Source organism: Rattus norvegicus, chromosome 16 (genome assembly GCF_036323735.1).
Source record: "Rattus norvegicus strain BN/NHsdMcwi chromosome 16, GRCr8, whole genome shotgun sequence".
Taxonomy (NCBI): domain Eukaryota; kingdom Metazoa; phylum Chordata; class Mammalia; order Rodentia; family Muridae; genus Rattus; species Rattus norvegicus.
The window spans coordinates 84,544,939-84,565,796 of record NC_086034.1 but is presented as its reverse complement, the minus strand read 5'-3'; the positions used below and the strand labels follow the sequence as shown (position 1 = coordinate 84,565,796).

The 20,858-nt window shown below is 45.8% G+C and overlaps 1 long non-coding RNA gene across 2 annotated transcripts in view; it reads left to right on the top strand.

The window, feature by feature from the left end:
• LOC120097568 (uncharacterized) overlaps positions 1-20,858 on the top strand; it is a 31,104-nt gene that overhangs the window by 2,748 nt on the left and 7,498 nt on the right. Inside the window, exon 3 of one of the 2 annotated variants that reach the window (XR_010058771.1) lies at positions 16,509-20,858. This exon is cut by the window's right edge and continues 7,498 nt beyond it. This is a non-coding gene — a long non-coding RNA (uncharacterized LOC120097568). Of the gene's footprint in view, positions 1-4,251; positions 4,685-16,508 lie in introns of those variants that run through there. The other variant, XR_005495113.2, reaches the window with a different exon arrangement.

Sequence of the window (20,858 nt, the reverse complement as noted above, 5' to 3'; positions counted from 1 at the left end):
AGATGTTTTATTGTGCTGGTTAAGAGAGACAGGGGAAGCGCGGTATGGGGGCACCAATAGATTCAAAGGTCAATATATACTTAGCCAATGAGTTTAAACTGTAACCTTGCTGATACAACCTGTATCCCTGAAAAGTCTATAAAAACTGCTTGTTATAGCTATTTGGGGTCACCTTCTAGTCACTTGCCACGGGGGACTGTGTGGCCTTCATAGACTCATGTGTTTAAACAAGCCTATGGAGGCCCGGGAGTAGAATGTGATGGTTTGCATATGTATATTAGAAGGTGTGGTCTTGTTGGAGCAAGTGTGTCACTGTGGGAGTGGGCTTGGAAACCCTACTCCTAGCTGCCTGAGGGTGTGAGACTGTCCCTTGGCTTCCTTCGGGTGAAGACATAGAACTCAGCTCCTCCTGCACCATACCTGCCTGGATGCTGTGATGCTGCCATGTTCCTTCCTTGATGATAATGCACCTTTGAACCTGTAAGCCAGCCCCAATTACATGCTATCCTTTTTATAAAACTTACATTGGTCATGGTGTCTGTTCACAGCAATAAGACCCTAACTAAGACATGCCATTCTGGGAGGCAGAAACTGTGAGGCAGGCCCCATAGTTCCCTCTGCAAGAGAACCCCACCCCCAACCTATGACCTAGAGTCCTTTGGTCCCTTTGTCTCATTGCAGTTCCACTTTGGGACCAGGCCTTTAACCCAGAGATACTTGGAACTATGGCAGACAGGAGGTAGAGGTGGGGGTGGGGGAGTGGTGGGGGATAGCTGTAGGCACATCAGGTGCTGGTGTTAGGAAAAGAGCGCCTTACCCTGAGAAGCAGCTGTGGGCTAAGATTACAGTCAGGTGGACTTCAGAATCTCAGCCTTGGAGTCATTTAAAATGTCCACTGCTCTGCTGTCATCACTGCTACTATTCAGGAGTGCTGCTGCACCTGGGCAGGGTGCTGGGTTTTCTTGCCACTGAAGTCTCCTCGTCACCAGCAGAGGCAGTTGCCTGGCCACTAGCTGACCAATGGAGCCCTTGTACCTGATGTTGCTGAAGTGATTTGTCACTTTCTGACCTTAACTATCATATTTACTACCAACGAGCACCAGGAGAAGCTGGGGTGATTCCAGTATTTGGGACAGGACTTCAAGTCCACCCTCTGGTTAGTAGTTCAAGGCTAGCCTCTGCTACATGAAACCCCACATTTAAAAGGAGAAGTATGTAAGAACTGCATTTAACTTACTAGGCCTCTTCTTTACAAAGGAGAAGATCATCTTAGCCCCTACCTGCCTGCACCGAGTGTAAACTTCAAGCTGGTGAAATGCTAATGTCACAAAGTGGTCTCTCGTTTGAAGACTAAGTACAACCTTCCATTACCCTTCCTGGTTATTTTACACTTGGAAGCAATCTCTTTATGCAATCTTCAGGGCCCTAGGGAAGCTCCTTAAATGGAGCAGAGGCCAAAGAAAACAAGAGCTCTGGTGCTGGTTCCCCTAGGGGCTTACACTGGGGCAGTTAATTTCAGTGTAGGCCTTTGACTCTCTGTTCAGAAGGCTGTGGGATGCTGTGTGTAAAAAGTGTATGCTAGAGAGAATTCCCAGCCTCTTTCGTTTTATTTCTGTACTCATTAAAGTAAAACAGTAATTATTCTGTCCAGGTACAAGGGTCATTGTCAAGGTCAACGAATCTGGCTGCTGATTGACAGTTGGCTGGAGCTCATAGACACCTCAGTCACCAGTGTTTTCTTATGCGGTCTTACTCTTGATTATTGTTTCTTTCTCTCCTTGAAGGCTGAATATAAAAGTAGAGGTCTCTGGGGCTTTCTGTTTTCAGAGTCTGTTCACTTGGGGTACATGTCAGCTCCTGAATATGTCCCTGGTGCCGACCCTGAGAGATCACCACTGCTGAACACTAGTTAACCCCACAGCTGTGGATGTTGCAACACTATTACCTCTGCTGGGGACCCTACTCCTCTAGCCCTTCTTCCAAGATGTAAGACAGCCCTGCCCTGCTTTTTGGTTGTTGGTTTCATTTGTTTTGTCAACGTGGCACAACCTAGTTATTAGGGAAGAGGAACATCAACTGAAAAAATGTCTCCAAGAAATTGCCTGTAGACAGTCTGTTGGCTATTTATTTTATTGATTGATGTGGGTGGCCCAGCCTCCAGGGGACAGTGCCACCCTTAAACAGGTGTTCCTCAGTTGTATAAGAAAGCAGGCTAAGAAGGTCATGGCGAGCAAGCCAGTAAGCAACATTCCTCCATGGCTTCTGCTTAAGTTCCTGCCTCCATGTTTCTTTCTGCATTTAGTTCCTATCCTAGCTTCTCTCAGTGATGGAGTATGACCCTAGAGTTCTGAGCTGAAATAACCCTTTCCTCCTCAAGTTGCTTTTGGTCATGGTGCTTTATCACAGCAACAGACCCTAACTAGGTCAGACCTGGATCTTAGTTTGTAGGAGAGGGCAGTCTGTAACCTTGCTCAGTGCCTTACACAGACCGGGTTTCAGTTTATTAGCCAGGACATGCAACTCTACAAGGAATAACTAGAAACCAGTGTTTTGATCCAAATACCTAGGACTGTCCTTGGCGCCTTTTGGTTGGCCACCCTTTACTCCTTCAGCTCTTATCCCAGCATGCATCCTTGGAACAGTGAGAAAGGAAACAGGTAAAAGGAGGGTTCCACTGCATAACCTGCTCCAATATCTGCTGAATGGAGCGTGAACTGAAATAGATGAATGGGGCAGCACCTGGTCCAGATATACTCCATTTTGGGGGGGCAGGTGTCGGCGCCCTTGCTGTGACAGTACTGAGAACTGAGCGTAGGCCTGTGGGATTTAAAAACAACACACAGACTCAAGTCATTCATGTTAAAAAAAGAATGCCGAAACTTTACTGAGGTTCACAGAATATGTACCCCAAGTTCACTGGGTGGAGAATTCCAGGAAGCATACTGGAAAAACAGGCTTAGGCCCTCAGGAACCAAAAAACAGGAACCGACTTAACAGTGTCACTGCCCAGGTGTACCACCCAGGCCAAACAGAAAGGTCTGGATGATCCTCTGTTAGGCTTCCACGTGCATCAGCAGGGTCAAACACTAAGCCCAGGAGGGTCTGACCTGGGGGGGGGGCAGTTGTCAGGGTGGAATGACTTAGAACTTTGCTTATGCAGGTAAACCATGATCAGATGCTGGTGCTGATATGACATGGTTCCTGCCCCTGGAACAGAGCCAGCAGGGCATAGGTCTCCATGAATGTGTTAAAGGTTGCTGGGTGTGACACTTCTTCTGTGTGTGTATGTGTGTGTGTGTGTGTGTATGTGTGTGTGTGTGTATCTTCATGTTCCTCCTTAAGGAAATAATTTCCGGGCCAAGGTTGATGACTTCAAGATAATTAGAAGCAACATGAGTATGGGAGGGGAGGGTGTATCTTAGCCATGACCTTCAGGATAGCTCTTAAGGCTGTTGGAAAGAGCTCTGAAAATAGAAGTTCAAAAATATATAATTTCTCAACTATGTAAAATATAAGGATGCAATATGAATTGTATAAGGAGCTTCACATATCTAAAAGAACAGAGGCAGCTGCACTATGAGCCAACTTGTCAGAAAGATACTAAGGAAAGAGATTTAGGGAGTGGTGATCACAGGGCAAGATCACCCAGCTAAATTTACTGTGCTTACAAAAGGAGACAGATTCAAGGTCAGCCTGGGACTGAGGGAGGTTAGTCCCAGTCCTGGTGGGAATGGCACCTCAGATCAAGATCCTACCCAGCTAGTAGCTTATTGTCTATACTTACAGAAGCAGGCAGATCTCTTAATTCATTTGCAATGTTAAGAAAAAAAGAAAAAAAAAGAATGTACTTGCAGTCTTTCTCTTAGAATCTGGGGCTGGGGTCAGGGGATGCTGATTCATGGAATAGTCAATGGGGAACCTGGAGTGAACGATTGGATTGATATGCAAATTAAAGACTGGGCTTTTGTCGTGGTGGGCTGAGCTGTCTGGTGATCTTCAGAAAGTTGTCTAGAGGTTGGAGAGATGGTTCAGTGGTTAAGAGCATTGACAGCTCTTCCAGAGGTCCTGAGTTCAATTCCCAGCAGCCACATGGTGGCTCACAATCACCTGTAATGGGATCCAGTGTCCTCTTCTGGTGTGTCTGAAGAGAGCGACAGTGTACTCAAATACATAAAATAATATTTTAAAAAAGAAAGCTGTCTCAAGCAGAACACACGCTGTCAGACAGCTTGTATCCCACTCTTTCCTCAGAACTCCTCTCCAAGCTAGGACTGGTTCTCGGCATGCTGGGAGTGACTAGACACACCAGACTCAATGGACTGAGCAGGACACAGTTGAAGACACACTGGATGTGGGACATTGTGAATTAGGTTTCCAGCACTTGTGTTACCTGTTAGCATTCTGTCTTAAGCTCCTCACCACAGTTACCTGGCAACAGCCAGGTGTGCCTGACTCATTATAAAAGGGGCTGCTTGCCCCCTCCACTCTCTCTTGCTCTAGCTTTCTTGCTCCAGCTCTGTTCCCTCCCCCATTTCCCCCACCCCTGCCATTCCCTTTCCCCACCTCTCTCCCTGTGCTCATAGCTGGCCTCTACTCCACGCCCCCCCCCCCCCCCCCGCGCCTTTCTCTGTCTTTACTCCTCTCAACTCCCTTCCCCATGCTCTGAATAAACTATTCTATACTATACTGTAGTCGTGTGGCTGGTCCCTCAGGGGAAGATAACCAGATCGTACACCTGACTACACATTCACCAAACACATTCCTTCTTTCCTAATGTTTTTATAAAACACAGCACTACCATTGCGTGAGACTGGTTTACTGATTAAGACTTAAATGGTTTCAGAAAGCTGGGATGTTGCAGGTTAATACCCACCTGTGTAATTGGCTTAATATCCTTGTAACTATCAGATAAAATCCTTTTTGAATTTGCCAATAGATCCCTGGCTTCCACCAACCCACAAGCTGTCATTGCACATACTGCACCTAAGGCCTGTAGCACAGTCTTGGCAGATTTGCCTTTTACCCGATATTTTCCCACCAATGTATTTGAAAATCTACTCTATGACATTGTTCTGTTGCTATACAACTTAATGAAACTTCTACACATTGAAACACAGTGTTTGGTGTACCATGAATCCAACTTCCTGGGCTATGTTTACTCCTAATTGGGTCTAGAATAAATGATCTCTTATGCCTTTTGAGGTCAGAATTCTGTTTCTATATTGTCAATCCGCTGAATATGTTGGACCTATGAGGCCAGACCAGAGACACAAACCCGTATAGAGACAGATGCAGCACATTAAATTGTTATTTTGTCTGAGACTACTCTAGGGGACTCATCACAGTCTCTGCTCAGGAGATCACCAGGAAACAAACTTCTAATTGATCCTGGGTACAGCTCAATTGAGCTCCTCTCTGCTGCCACTTGGCAGCCATCCAGGCACCTTTGTGATTGGCTTGTTAACCTAATACCGAGCCAGCAGCCTGGCAGGATGCACTGCCCTTCCCCGAATTTCAACTTTCTCCACCTCATAAACGCAACTGTGTTGAGTATCATGAGTAGTTTGAATGGCACAGACACTGCTGGTTAAGACTAGAATGGAGAAGTCTGCAAGGTGGCTCCGAAGGTACAGGCATATGTCCCTGGGCCTGAAGACCCAAGTTTGATCCCCAGGACCCACCCGGGGACTGCTTGAGCACGTGCACACATACAGTAAATGGTTTTTGAAGCTTGGGAATCTCGATACTCTAAATTCTGACAGCTTTGGGGAAGAAGCTGCTGTTCGTGAGCTAGACCACTGAGGATCACAAACTTGAGAGCTGTGCTGTGGAGTTGCTACAGAGGTGGAGGGGAGAGCCAGGTCCAGAGCTGGAGTGGATGGGAGGACAGACAGTAGGTCCAGATGAGCAAACCACAGGACAGCGAAAAGCAGGTCGTTGGGTCACATCAGTAGCAGTAGCATGGACTGATCTGAGTTAGGCCCCAGGGACAGTTGTGGGTTCTTTGCCTGTTTTTGACACAGGTTTGGTATCAAATGAGAGGTCAGGAGTAATGTTGTGCCCAATCCAACCAATGTTGGGTACTGTCCTCTTTATAGAGAACAAGTGGGGGAGTTATATACCCTGCTCTTGACCTGGTATGTCCAGTACATTCTTGGGCCTGGTTTTTCCTGTTATGATTTAAATTCAATCATGTGATCCTACAACCACAACTCACATTGATAACTTACAGGGTAACACCCTTTCCACTCCCAGGAATAACTCATTTATTGTTTTGTCTGAGTCAGGGCCTTTCTATGTAGTCCTGGCTGTCCTGGAAGTTAATACATAGACCAAGCTGGTCTCAAACTCACAGAGAGCCTCCTGCTCTGCTTCCTAAGAGGCAGAATTAGAAGTGTGCAGTGCTGTGCCTGGTTTAGGAATAAGTCATTTGTCAATGTGTTCTGCATGGATGGTGCCGGACAATGGTGTTTGTGCCCGTCCAGATTCACAGTCGTCCTGCATCCTCACCTCACAATGGAGGCAAAAGCTGCTTATAAGGTAGTCTTAGGGTATTTGTCACCCGGAAACCCATTGTGTTTTATACTGTGGAGTAACTAAGAGCAGACCTGATTTCAATACATGGCTTGCTTATAGCTCTGTAAAGTGACATTGAAGAAGGTTGAGAAAGACACCAGTACCCTAGAGCCTGAGGTAGTGGGATAGTGAGGTTGAGGCCTATCTGAGCGCCAAAGCAAGACCTTGTATTTAAAAAAAAAAAATTAAAGGAAAGAGAAGGAGAAATAATGAAGAAAAGAAAGATCAGTGTTTGCAGCAGTAACAAGAACCACAAATAGACAAAACAGGAAACGTGAGAACCCCCTCTCGGCATTAGACTATCAAAGATTGCTTAGCTGGAGCCACACAGTCATTAACGAGGAAAAAACGTGACTCCACCCCCCCCCCTCCAGCAGGCACTCTCTACAAACACTCAGGCTACTCTAACTGGGAAGCAGGCAGGTTAACTGCAGGCCTTTACCTCTCCCTCCATGCCCCTGAGTCCAGTGCCCCAGCGTCCAATGCCCCAGCCTCATCATCAGCTCTGCAGTGAACCCCCTGTGGCAGCACCCAGCCCCATCACTACCAAAGCCCACAGATCCTCTGCTAGCTTCCCTCCCACTACTCTGCCCACTACCCCAGCCCCCAACTCCAGGAGGCACTCCTGGGAAACCGCAGGTATCACTGCTGGGTCTCTCACCTCTCCTACCACCCCTAAGTCCAAGTCCTCATCTGAAGTGCTGCAAAAGAATACCTCCTGCAGCCTCCCTTCACTCTTCATGGCCCTCACCATTGGATCCCACAGATCTTCCACTCCTGCCCTCTCTTCCTGTTATTTTATCCAGCATCCAACTCCAGCAGACACTCCATGGGAATCCACAGGCTATTCCTGGCAAGGAGTAGCTGCAGGCTAACTGCAGACCCATGTTTCACTCCATTGCTCTTACTCTAATCCCCCAATCATCCCCAGTTCTGTAGCAGACCTTCTGCTGTGGCCTCTCCTCACTCCCTGGCCTCATTCCCAGGAGTCTGACTAAGCAGATCCTGGTGGAATACCTAGCCTTCCTCCCTCTTGTCATGCCCTTCCACGGCCCTTGTGAAGCCCCTCCACTGCCCCCAGCCCATCCCCATTCCTAGGTCTCAGGTCCCAAAACCAAGAACACATTTTACCTGGAATTCCCACAGCCTGCACATAACAAGGCCTTAGAAGATTTTCCCAGAGATGCCACAGCCACCTCTCCTAAGAACCAAGAGAGAAACAGCACACAACACCCACCCAAAAAAGTTAAGACCATATATAAACACTTAGAATCACAGTCTTCCCAATCCCAGATGCCTGGATGCCAGTGTAAAACAAACCAACAACAACAACAACAACAACAAAACCAGAATAACAGGACAATATGTCTCCACCAGAACCCAGCAATCCCACCACAGCAGGCTCTAAGTATCGCAGCATACCTGAAGCACAGGTAAATGACCTGAAAAGTCTTTATGAATATGGTGGAGGTTATGACAGATAGGGCATCATATAATAAATTCTTAGGAGAATTATTTGAAAACGCAAGCAAACATTGGAAGGAAGTGAGCAAACTGCTCAAGACCTGAGCATGAAATAGAATCAATAAAGAAAACCCAAACTGAGGAAAGCCTGGAAATGAAAAGTCAGGAGCTTGAGCAGGACCTGCGGAGGCAAGCTTCACTAACAGAATACAAGAGATGAAAGAGAATCTCAAGTATTGAAGACCCGATAGAAGAAATGGTTACACTAGTCAGAAAAAAAAAGTCAAATCCAGAAAAAAAAAATCCTGTCACAAAACATCTAAGAAATCTGGGACAGTATGAAAAGACAAAAATCTTAAGAATGGTAGAATAGAGGAAGACGGGGAAACAGGTAAAAGGTACAATGTCACAGAAGGAACTTTCCCTAACCCAAGAGATGCCTATCAAAGTCCAAGAACATACAGAACACCAAACCGTCACCAGAAAAGATAGTCACCTTAGCTCATAATAACATTTATCATGATTATTATATACAGAACAAAGAAAAACAATAAAAGTTCAGCTCACATACAAAAGCAGACCTCTTAGAACTACACTTGGCTTCTTGATGGAGACTCTAGAAGCCACAAGGGTCTGGACAGATGTGCTGTAGATTCTAAGAGAACAGAGATGCCAGGCTATACTAATGCACCCAGCAAAACTTTCATTGAGCATAAATGGGAAAAAAATAGACATTCAATGGTAAAACCGAATTTAAGCAATGTATATCTATACCTCCAGCCCTATAGAAGGTCCTAAAGAGTAAACTCCAACCTAAAGAAAACATAGGGACTAAATGATCCCAGATGAGCAAAACCAAAAGAAGGGAAGTGTTATTCCTAGGGACCTAGGAGAAAGATCACCAATCCAAATTATGGCCAAGTGAAAGCAAATTCTATGGGAGGAGACTTCCAACTGTCCTGTTGAACCTGGCAGAATGTTCAAGAAACCAGCCCTAAACCATGCCCCTTTCAAAGGGCAAAACCACTGGGTGGGAGATTTTGCATAGGAGACCAGGCAGTTAGGAAAGTCTCTTCTGGAACAATGGTCACAGAGTATTTCCAGGAACAGATGGCTTGGGAGGGTGGGTTTATAGTTAAACAGCCAGGTCACAGTAAGTCAGATTCCCAGAAACAGAACTTTTGTATCTTATGGCGAACAGAAACCCAACTGAGCTAAAATGGCTCCTGATTACAGAATGGAGGTGAACTGGTTTCTCAGAAGCACACACAAACCCACCCACCCCCAACTCCCCCTACCACTCCTCCTCCCACTCCCACCACTCTCCCCCCTCACCACCACCACCACCGGATCAACAGTCATTGGATATTGATGTTGGCTATCCACACCAACTGACGCCAGTTGAGGAGGCAGGCAAGGCTTTTCCTGCTGTAGACTCCCTTTGTAAACCTTGTAAACCCTCGAAGCTTGCAAGTGGCCAGGCCCCACCCGAGGAGCGCCAGCAGCCAGGCCAGTAAGGTTAAAACAGCTATATCTGCCATTCCAGCCCCTCAAGGCTGGAAGGTGGCCAGACCCTGCCCCTAGACTTCCCTAACTGCTCTAAGGGTAGTTTTCTAATGGTTGTAATGGTCATTCCCAGCTCTGAGGCTGAAGTGTGGCCAGGCCCCACCCTACAAGAAAAAAAAATCCTACCAGTTCCCGAATTTGAACCCAAAATCAGGCCACATACTCCCTCCAATCCCAGTCCACCATGGAAAGCTCCCCCCACACACCCCTCATCTCCCACTGCCCACCTCCCCACCTCCCCTTCTCCCCTCTCCCATCCCCCCTCTGCCCACCCCTAAGAAACCCTATATAAACCCTGCATTCTGCCCACTTCTCTGCTGCTTCTCCACCAAGCAGAGGCAGCCACCCTCCTGGGGGTTTCCCTCCCAATAAATCTCTTACATAAGATTTGCTGTCCTCCGTGACTTTGCTGTATTCCTTGGCTTCCGACTACCAGGATACCTCTTAGAGCAGAGCTGTAACACTTGCTGGGGAAATTTTCCCAGCAGCTAGAGCTGAACTTGTACACAGTAAGCCTTTCCCTCCAGGCCTGCAACACTCACATTTGATATCTTTCAACATCGGCAGTCCCAATTTCCCAATAAAAAGACACAGATTAAATAGAACGGAGGTGATAACAGGATCCATCCTGCTGCTGCATACAAGAACCACAGTTAAACATCAAGGATAGACAGCACCTCAGAGTAAAGGGTTAGAAAAAGATATTCCAAGCAAAATGGACCTAAGAAACAAGCTAGTACTTAACCATTTTCATATCTGATATGTCTTCAAACCAAAACTAATCATAGGAGGTAGGGAAAGACATTACATACTCTTATCACAGGAAAAATTCACCCAAAGGCCATTTCAATTCTTAACCTCTATGTCAGAAATACAAGGGCAGCCAAGTTTGTAAGTGAAACACTGCTACAGCTTGAATCACACATTGACCCTCACACACTAATAGTGGGAGACTTCAGTACCCTGTTGTCTCCAATAGACAGGTCATCCAGACAACAGTGAAACAGAGAATGTGGGAGCTAATTGAAGTTATAAACCAAATAGACCCAATAGATACTTACAGAACATTTCACTCAAACACAAAAGGGTACTTCTTCTCAGCCACTCCAAAATTGGAACTTACTCCAAACCTCAGCCACAGACTTCACACACAAAGCAAAGTCCCAACAGATGCTGGAAAATTGAAATTACATGCTGCATTCTGTCTGACCACCATGATTAAACGCCAATGGAAACAACAGACAGTTAAAAAACTCAGGGAACTAAACAGCTCTCTCCTGAACAAAAAATGGGTCAAGAAAGAAGTAAGAAAGAAATCAAAGACTTTCTAGAGTTGAATGAAAATGAATATACTCCATACTCAAATTTATGGGACACAAGGCTGTTCTTAGAGGCAAGTTCATAGTGCTAAGTGCCTACATTAAAAAGTTAGAAAGATCTTACGCTATCAACTTAACAGCAAATCGGGAAACTCTAGGCCAAAAAGAGGAAATCAGACCCAAGAGGAGTAGATTGCAAAAAATAATCAACTGATGGATCAGTAAGAGAAACAAAACAATACAAGGAATCAATCAAAGGAAGAATTGGCTCTTCTCAAAAAGAAGACGGACAGACCCTCATGCAAATTAACTAAAAGGCAGAGAAAGATGATCCAAATTAACAGCGAGAATGCAAGTCCCATTGTGGTATCAGTTTTGCTAAGGTCTGGGGCCCTGTTATACATGGTTTCTATACAAAACCAGACACATTCATCAATGGAATTGAATTGAAGACCCAGACATAAATCCACATCCCTATGGAAACCTGTATTTTGATAAAGAGGCTAGAGTACACACTGGAAAAAGCCATCATCTTCAACAAATGGTACTGGTTAGACTGGATACCCACATGCATAAGAGCCCAAATAGGCCCATCCTTATTACTCTGCACAAAATTCTAACTCCAAATGGACCAAAGACCTTAACATAAAACAAGATATACTGACCCTGATACAAGAGAAAGTGGGGAATAGCCTTGAACTCATTGTCGTAGGAAGAGACTTTCTGAACAGAACACTGTTAGCATAGGCACTAAGAGCAACATTTAGTAAATGAGACCCCAAGAAACTGAGAAGCTTCTGCACAGCAAAGGACACCATCATTCAGGCAAATCAATGGGAAAAGATTTTTACTTACTATCCATCAAACAGAGGGCTAATATCCAAAATATATGATGAAATTAGATATCAAAAAAACCAAGAAACCAATTGAAAAACTGAATACAGATCTAAAGAGAATTCTCAAGAGAGGAAATTCAAATGGCTGAGATGTACTTAAAGAAATGTTCAATAACCTTAGCTACCAGGCAGATGCACATCAAAGGTACTCTGAGATTTCATCTTCCACCCGTCAGAATGGTAAGATCAGCAAAAGAAGTGACTGCCCACGCTGGTGAGGCTGTGGACAAGAGGAACACTCATACATTGCTAGTGGGAGTGCAAACCTGTACAACCACAGTGGATCTGTGTGGTGGTTACTAAAGAAGGCGAGCATCTATCTACTCCAAGATCCAGCTATGCCATTGGGTATACTCAAAGGATACCTCATCCTGCCACAAAAGTACTTGCTCAACCCTGTTCATTGCTTTTCTACTTAGCACCATCACCATCGGAAATTGGAAACAACCTAGTTACTCTTCAGCTGAGGACTGTGTAAAGACCGAACCCAGGGCCTTGCGCTTGCTAGGCAAGCGCTTTACCTCTGAGCTAAGTCCCCAACCCCCATATATGGTATTTTTAATTTATATGTAGATACTAGCAGTTATGTCGCTGATAACTGAGCTACAGTCTATAGCACCGCAGAGGGTACATCTAGAGTAAGGGGCCTAAGGGAAGAAATAGGTTTCATTAGGTAAGAACGATAAAAGAGATATTTACGGATGAACTAGGAGGTATGTGGCACAGAATGATCAAGTAGGGATGAGGAAGGGAAGGGGAGCATTGGGAGGAAATATGGGGAGACAGCCAAAATTTAGGGGCATTTCTGGGGCAGTATGGAGACCTAATGCAGTAGAAATCTCTTAAAATAGAGACATATCTGAAGGTGATCTAAATGAAATTGCTAAACAATGGGAGATGCAGCCAGAACTAGCCGTCTCTAATCACCAAATGAAGCTTCTAGTACTGGGATTGGGTTGTTGAGTTGTTGGCCAAAAGGGCCCCACAAAACTCTCCAAACAGCCCATCCTGTTGCCAAGACTATGGTTTGCTCTCCACAGTCTGACAGCAAGGCCCCCTTGCTGAAGGAAGCGAATGCCTGCACAACTCATTGAACATGTAGAGGTGCAGCTGTGCCTACATAGAGCATTCACTCCTATTTTCTAACGTGTTGGTGCAGGAAGGCACTCTGCACAGCAGTAAGAGAGGAAGGTAACCTACAAGCCAGCCACAACCTTTATCTACAAGGCCTGCTAAGGTAACAATAGTACAAATGCTGTGGGAGTAGCCAACCAGTAACTAACTTATCTGACTCCAGGCCCTCTGCACAGGATGGAAGCCATGCCTAACACTGCGTGAGTGACCAAGAATCCGAGACTAGGTAGCTCTTGGACCTTGATCTGAAAAATGTGGCGATAAAATGATTCCTTATAATATTCTGCTATACTAATAGATCAATACCTTGTTCTGCCGTCGGCAGTGAAGCTTTCCCCTGCAACAGGTGGCTACCACATAGAGACCCACAGTCAGATACTACACTCAGCCTCACATGGCACGTCTCCATCAAGTCCCTCCCCTCAGAGCTCAGGGAACTCTATAGAAGAGGATGTGAAAGGAGTGTAAGAGCCGGAGAGGATGCAGACCACCAGGGAGAGAGGAAAACTCTAAGTCAGCATGAACATAGCCCATAGGAACCAGAGACTGAAGCAGCAGCCTGGTCATCACTAGGTCCTCCCTGTCTTCATTGTGGTTTCTAGTTTAGTGTTTTTATGTGATTCCCGAGTGTGCAAATGAGTGGGCGTCTGACTCCTGTGCCTTCTCTTGGGCTCTTTTCCTTCTGTTGGTTTATCCTGTCCAAGTTCAATGTGATAGTTTTTGTTTTATAGTATTATATTTTATTTTTGTTATATATTTTTTTAAAAATGAATGAATGAATATCTAGCCTCTAGGGTAAGGGTTAACAAACTCATTTATACCTGCTGGGAGACAGAAAAATCTGTTTTCTCCATTGAAATGACACTGGGTATACAAACCACTAAGGGCAGGTCTCATGTTCAGGAGTCACCAACAAGTTATGGACTCCACAATTGGTTTTTGTTCTTTCATTTGATTACAGTTTGGTGGCTTTTGTGTTGTTGTTTTGTTATTTTGGGTGTTGTATTTTATTTTCTAGTTTTTTTTTTTTTGTGTGTGTGTGTGTTGGATTTTTTTTTTTTTTTTGAGAACGTAAAGTGAGGGCATAGGGTAGTGTAGAGGATGTGGAAGGATGTAGTGGCAGAAATATGGTTAAAATATACTTAAGATTTTTTAAATTTATTCACTTAATACAATACATCCTGATCTCAGTTTCCACTTCTCCTAGTCCCCACACCTCCCCTCTACCCCAGACAGATATTTCCACTCCCACTGTGAGTACCCCCAAAACACCAAGTCAAGTAATCGTAACATATATGAAGAGGACCTGGCACAGACCCATTCAGGCTCCATGATTGGCACCTCAGTCTTTGTGAACCTGCATATGCCCTGCTCAGTTGATTCTGTAGGCTATGGTCTCCTATTGTCCTCAAACCTCTGGCTCCCAAATTTCTCCACCCCCTCTTCCTCTGGGCTCTCTCAGCTCTGATGGGAGGGACTGTATACAGACCTCCAACCTGGGCTCTCTGCTTACTGTTTGGCTGTGGGTCTCTATATCTGCTCTCCTCAGCTGCCAGAGTTGCCTCTCAGATGACAACTGGACTAGTCACCAATCTATAAGTATAGCAGAATCTCATTAAAAATTATTTAATTGATCCTGATTATAATGGCTATTCCTGGTTGTCAACTTGACTATATCTGGAAATGAACTACAATCCAGAATCAGAGGACACACCTGTGATCCAGATCTTGATTCTCAAAGACACATGTTTCTGACCTGGATCTTGGCACGGAGATCCTAGTGGCCATGAAAAGATGAGGCACAGACAAGGTAGTACATGTCTTTAATCTCAGGAGACTCAGGCAAGAAGATCTGTGAGTTCAAGATCAGCCTGAGACAAAGCAAGTCTCAGATCCAGAAGTGGTAATGCACACCTTTAATCTGGGCCATACCTTATGCTGGAAGCCTATATGTGGAAGAAGGAAGAAGGGAGAAGGAAGATTCTCTCTTCTTCAACTGCTTGCACTTACTTGCCAGCACATCTGTTAGAACCTATTTCTACAGAAGACTAGCTGAAACAACCAGCCTTGTGGGGCTGAACAACTACTAGATCCTTAGACTTCCCACCCACAGCTGCCCATTGTTGGATTAGTTGGACTACAAACTGTAAGTCATCACAATAAATTCCCTCACTATAGAAAGACATTCCATAAGGCTCTAGAGAACCCTGACACTGGTTATCCAGGCAGTGTCTGGCATGGGCTCCCTCTCATAGCATTGGCCTCAAATTATGCCAGTTATTGGTTGGCCACTCTTACAAGTTGTGTGCCACAATGGTTGTGTGGTTCTGCACACCTTACAGGCAGAACTGATTGTAGGTTGAACGTTTTGTATCTGGGTTGGTGATCCAGTGCCACCACTGGAAGCCTTGCCTGGTGTCTTAGGGTTTCTACTAGTGTGATGAGCAGTACCAAAAAGCAAGTTGGGAAGGAAAGGGTTTACTCGGGCTTGTACTTTCATAGCACTGTTCATCACTGAAGGAAGTCAGGACAGGAACTCAAAAACAGGGTGGGAACCTAGAGGCAGGAGCTGATGCAGAAGGCATGGAGGGGTACTGCTTACTGGCTTACTCCTCATGGCTTGCCCAGCCTGCTTTCTTAGAGCACCCAGGAACATCAGCCAAGGGATGGCCCCACCCACAATGGGCCCTCTCACCCTTGATCACTAATTGAGAAAATGCCTTACAGCTGATCTAATGGATGCATTTTTTTCTCAGTTGAGGTTCCCTCTTGGATAACTCTAAATTTGTATGTCAAGCTGACATAAGACTAGCCAGTACACCTCATTACAGAAGTTGATGGTTCAGGCTCTGTATCTTCCATTACTGTGAGTCCTCGTATATTACTAGGAGTTATTGAACTAGGGTTCCACCCCTCCTCATGGCCTCCAATTCCAGTTATCTTTCACTACTTTGAATAATAATTTAAAAAAAAACAAAGCAATAAAACAGCCTATCTGAAAACTTAATATTTAAATATGCTAACTTTATTTGGTGCTCATTGAGTACAGTTCTCCTTCACACAGGTTGGTGGCTGCTTCCACTCTATCTGTCCCCATGTGCAGCAGTGGCTTGGCCCTCTTGCCAGTCCTGGTACTTAGGGCTTGATTAGTTTCCCCAGGAGTTGTTTGGTTCTACTTTTCTGGAGCTTCTGCTGGTTCTTGAGCTTAGTCTCTGTTAGGGGAGAGATTTTCTTGAGTAATTATTACTATACCATTGATTGTCACCACAACCTGTGTCAAACCCTTGACGTTTCATGTCAGTAGCACTGACTTCTCTCTGCCGTGGTTGGGATTCAGGAGGCGTAGGTGATCCACCAGTGCCGCCTTCTGGTTACATCAGGTGCAAACAGGTGGACAGGCATGGGTGGAAATCACATAGGCAGGGACATGAGGCAGCTGGTAGGACTGTGTTCACGGCTAGGAAGCAGAGACAACAGTGTTGGCACTAGCTCACTTTCTCCTTTTTAAAAAAAACTGTATGTGTAACTTGGGTATTCATTTATCTCCTTTCAGCATGCAGGTCCCAGGGGTTGAAGTCAGGCTGTCGGACTTGGCAGCAGACACTGTTACCTGCTGAGTCTCATCAGCCCTTTCTGCTTGCCTGGTTCAGGACCTGAGCCCATGGGAGGATGCCATAGCTTTTGCTTACCAACGGCTCTTCGAATCTTGTCAATCATTTTCTCCAGAGCTTCAAGGCTTCTTAGCTGAAAAAGTGTTTCTTTCTGCTTGTCTGTGGAAAAGTTAAGGACAATGAATAGATGCCACAAATATTGTTTAACTGCAAGCTTTTTGAATCCAGGCCATGTGGGTCTCAGAGTAAGCATATAGAGTGAGCATATGTTTTGTATTCATGTTTGTAGCCTGCTGCCCTGTGGCCACCAAGAGAGCAGTGAGCTTATTCAGTACAAATAATACAAAGAAACAATAAATTCAAATAGGAATAGAGTTGTGTCAAACTTTCATTCATCATAAAACAAATACTGGAGGGCCAGATGGAATGTTTCAAATTCCCAGAGTTAGAAAAATGCTCATAAACCCAAAGTGAAAGCCATTCCACAGAGGAACAGGCCAGTGTCCTTTAAGGTCACCAGAGCCCCAGAATATGAGGAAGCAGCCATGCTGGAGACACTGAGGCAGTGGGCAGATGGAATCCTGATGGGCTCTGGAGCCAGAAACACAGTAGAGAGGTGGAGATGTTTGTATAAGCTGTGTAGATGTGAACTGAAGCTCTTAGGAGGAACTTGTGCCTTGTGTTGAACCTTCTGCAAGGTTCTGATTGTTAGGACTGCAGTGATCCTAGAGAGGTTACAATGTTGCATGTCCAGTTACAGTGTTAGCCTTAAGCCATTCCTTCCCACCTAACTTCCTTGGAATGTACAAGCAGTCCCTTAGCTTCCACCAATCCGAAAGCCAAGGATGTCATCAGCTCCCATCCAAGGCCTATAGCAGAGATTTCTTCCTTGGTTGTAGCTACCTGCCTTGTTTCCATCAGTGTGTTTTTACAGTATCTTGATCTATAACTTACTTTGTTCCATTACTGTAAAAACTTAGTGAAGCTGTGGCCATGTCTGAACCTGGAGTTTGGAATACCTGAATCTATGTTCCCCAGGGTTTGACTACTTATATTTGACTCCATAATAAACTCTTCTTATGCCCTATGAACTGAGAAATTTGGAATAACCCGCATCTATGTTCCCAGGTTCTGGTCATTCATATTTGACTTCAGAAAAAAACTATCTCCTATGAACTGAGAGCTGGGATTTTGTTGTTGTTTTCTTGTTTCTGCTATTGCTAATGTTTTTGTGGATCATTTAAGAGTTTTCATGAATGTGAGTGTCCCCATTCTTATTACCACCATTGACCTTGGAAGTGCTGGGAAATAAATTTATAAGCTCTTCGTGACACTTGTGAAGTTTTTTGTTAGCTTAAAATAATGTCACAATGGATGCTATTTTAAGCGCCTTGCTTTCCTTTTTTAACCTGTCCCCCTTTTTATTCTGATTTTTTTTTTTTTTTTTGGTTTTCTGATTTCCAGTTTCTTTCCTGACCATTGTTTCCTAGGCGATACCTACGTGACCATACAGCAGCCCACTTAGAGCAGGCAGACACAGACCTCTGGTCTTCCTCAACAGCACTTGGTAAACGAGCATCTTTGTTTACTTGTGCCATCTTAGCCAGTGATAGAGACCACAGTATATTTTCTGCAGTTTCCTTCCTGCTCTGTCCATAGCTTCAAGGTCCCACCTCTGACATGAGAGTGCCAAGAGCTCATCCTCTTCCCAAAGAGGGACACACTACTGTGTCCTGAGCCTCGGAGATACTGTTGCCCAGGGGGCAAGGAGGAGAAGCAGGTTGGCTCTTAGGCCACCTACCTCTTGTTTTTCTTTGGGCCTTCTGTCACAAAGCCAAAAGCCATAGGTGTGTATATTCTCACTGCCTCTACTTCCCATAACCCCCGCTGCAGCCAGTAGTCATGGGGCTGTTTCCCTCCCTGCTCCACCTGCAGCCCTGGACATACAGCATCAACATCACCACTGAACATGGCAGAAGCTGGGCAGAAAAACATGCCTTCTCTTGCAAGCTGGCACGCACTCACCACAGTATGCTGTTGCCATACAACACTCTTGGCTATGTGGTGCACAGCCAGAAAAGTCCATGTGAGATTAAGATGACCCTGGAACGGTGTGGTACAGCCGAGGCTGACAGAGTTCCACGGCTTACATCTCACCTCCTCCCGTCCTCTGATCTCCATGTCCTCAACCCAGGGCAGAGTGCACAGCGTCACTTGCAAAAATGAGGAAACACTAGTGGGGGGTGCCTCTGCTGTGTACTGGAGACGTACACGTGTAGCCATCTTTGACCCCACCCCCGCCCCCATGGCCACATCTGGGAAAAGGGTGGGTGCTTCTACTCAGCATAGCACACACCTCTTGTATCCAAGGCACACTCTGGGGATGCGGCTTTGATCCATCTCCCTCCCTTGGTAGGGGCCATGACCATCCAAGCAAAGGTGTGCAGCCAGCAGGTCAGCCTGGCTCACTTGCCTGTTGAGAGACTTAGAGAGCTCAGGTGGCCTCCAGGGGCAGTAGCATTTACGGCCTTGCTCGCTCACTTGGTTGAGTGTCTTTTCCTGGAACTCTCCTGTCCCCGGGAGAGGCTCCAGCAGAGGACCTGTGTGCTGAGGCTGAAGATGGCCTGCTACACTTGCCTCAATACACTGCCTCTCACTGGTTTACTGGGGTCTAGACTTGACTTTGTGGGTAGTCTGTGACATGATCATGGAGAGAAACTGCCTGGCTGCTGTCGGTGTGGGCATGGGACACCGACAAAAGGCTGCAACCCATCTCTCTGTGCCCTAGGGACCTGACATAGGGACTGATCAGGAAGAGGAGCAAAAACTCAGGATGCGGGATTCGCAGCCCTTAGAATGAGCTGAAAGAACGCACCCCGACAAGACAGAGCACCCATGTAGTTCTCGCCAGATCTCCAGGTCAGAGCAGCCTATGCAACCCTGTGTCACATGCCCAGATTTAGTACAAAGCTGATGAGTGCTGCTATTGTCTGAAGCTATTTATTACTCCAGAGAGAGAGAGAGAGAGAGAGAGAGAGAGAGAGAGAGAGATTCATGCAGGTGCCTGTGCCTGCCAGGCGGAGGCGTCACTCCAGTTGTGACTTGCTTGACATGGGTGTTGGAAATAGAACTTGGGGCCTCAGCAAATGCTCTCAGTGACTGAGCCGTTTTCTCAATCCTGTGGTGTGCGATGTTTGCTAATTAAACCTCCTCCCAGTTTATGTTGCCTATCTAAATCCTTTCTCTGACTGAGACAATCGTGTGAAAGCAACAGATGGAGATCTCTGCCTGCCTTCCATTTCCCAGACCCACCTAGCCTCCATCACCGAAGCATCATTTGGCAACAGACCCCCACCAGGGAGTCTGGTGGGGCTCTTCAGGGATTCATGCTTTGCCCACATTGCTGCTGCTGGGAACTGGGGCTTCTTTTCTTTAATGCTGGCTAGTTAGATCAGGTTCTGCTTAGGGCTCTACACCGCAGTCCAAGGGCCCTGCTTCCCACTCTTGCCACCTTCTTCGTCTGTAGACCCTACTGTCATATTATCAAGACCTCACACTAGTCTTTGGTGTCTCCAAGTCTCCTCCTAAGCTGGCTGGCCCTCAGTCTCTGTCATGAAGTTATAACTCATGCATTTTTACTCAGTCCCCTCAGAGGCTGGTCTCTGCTTAGTGGTTAGAAATCACATCATTTCAGTGAGGGCTTCAGCTGTACTAATGGGTGCTGTGTGCCAAGGGGCCAGAATAAGTCTCTATCAGGTCCCAGCAGCTCTGGGACGACTTGAGGGGCGGGAGTGGGGGGTTCATGTGGTGGCCATAGATCAGTCTTTAGGCATGGGCAGCAATGAGAGCAACATACTGGACTGGCTTGGGATGTTGGTGACCTCCAGTGGACAAGCACATTGTCCCCATAGGGCATAGCCAGTGTAGGACCTGGGTGGTACCTCAGGATTGCCTCTCCCTTCTCAGTTATAACCTGAGATCTCCTCACCTATGAGGCTATTCTCTTGTCTCTTAGTCTGCCTTTGCCTGCCACTATATATAGGGCAGTCTCTTCAATAGGATTTACCTGTACTCTTTCTGACTCTACACAGCTAGAAGGATTCTTACGTATTGTTCTATCAGCCAATGTCATCAAATTGATGAGCGGGACAACCTCAGAGGTGTTAGGACAGTCATTTTAAATAGAACTGTGCTCTTTTTTATGCCATGGATTCATTATTTTGACTTGTCCCCAGCTTTAGCAGCTGGAGAAGCCATGCAGGATTGAAATGCAGGTTCCCAGGGCCTTATAC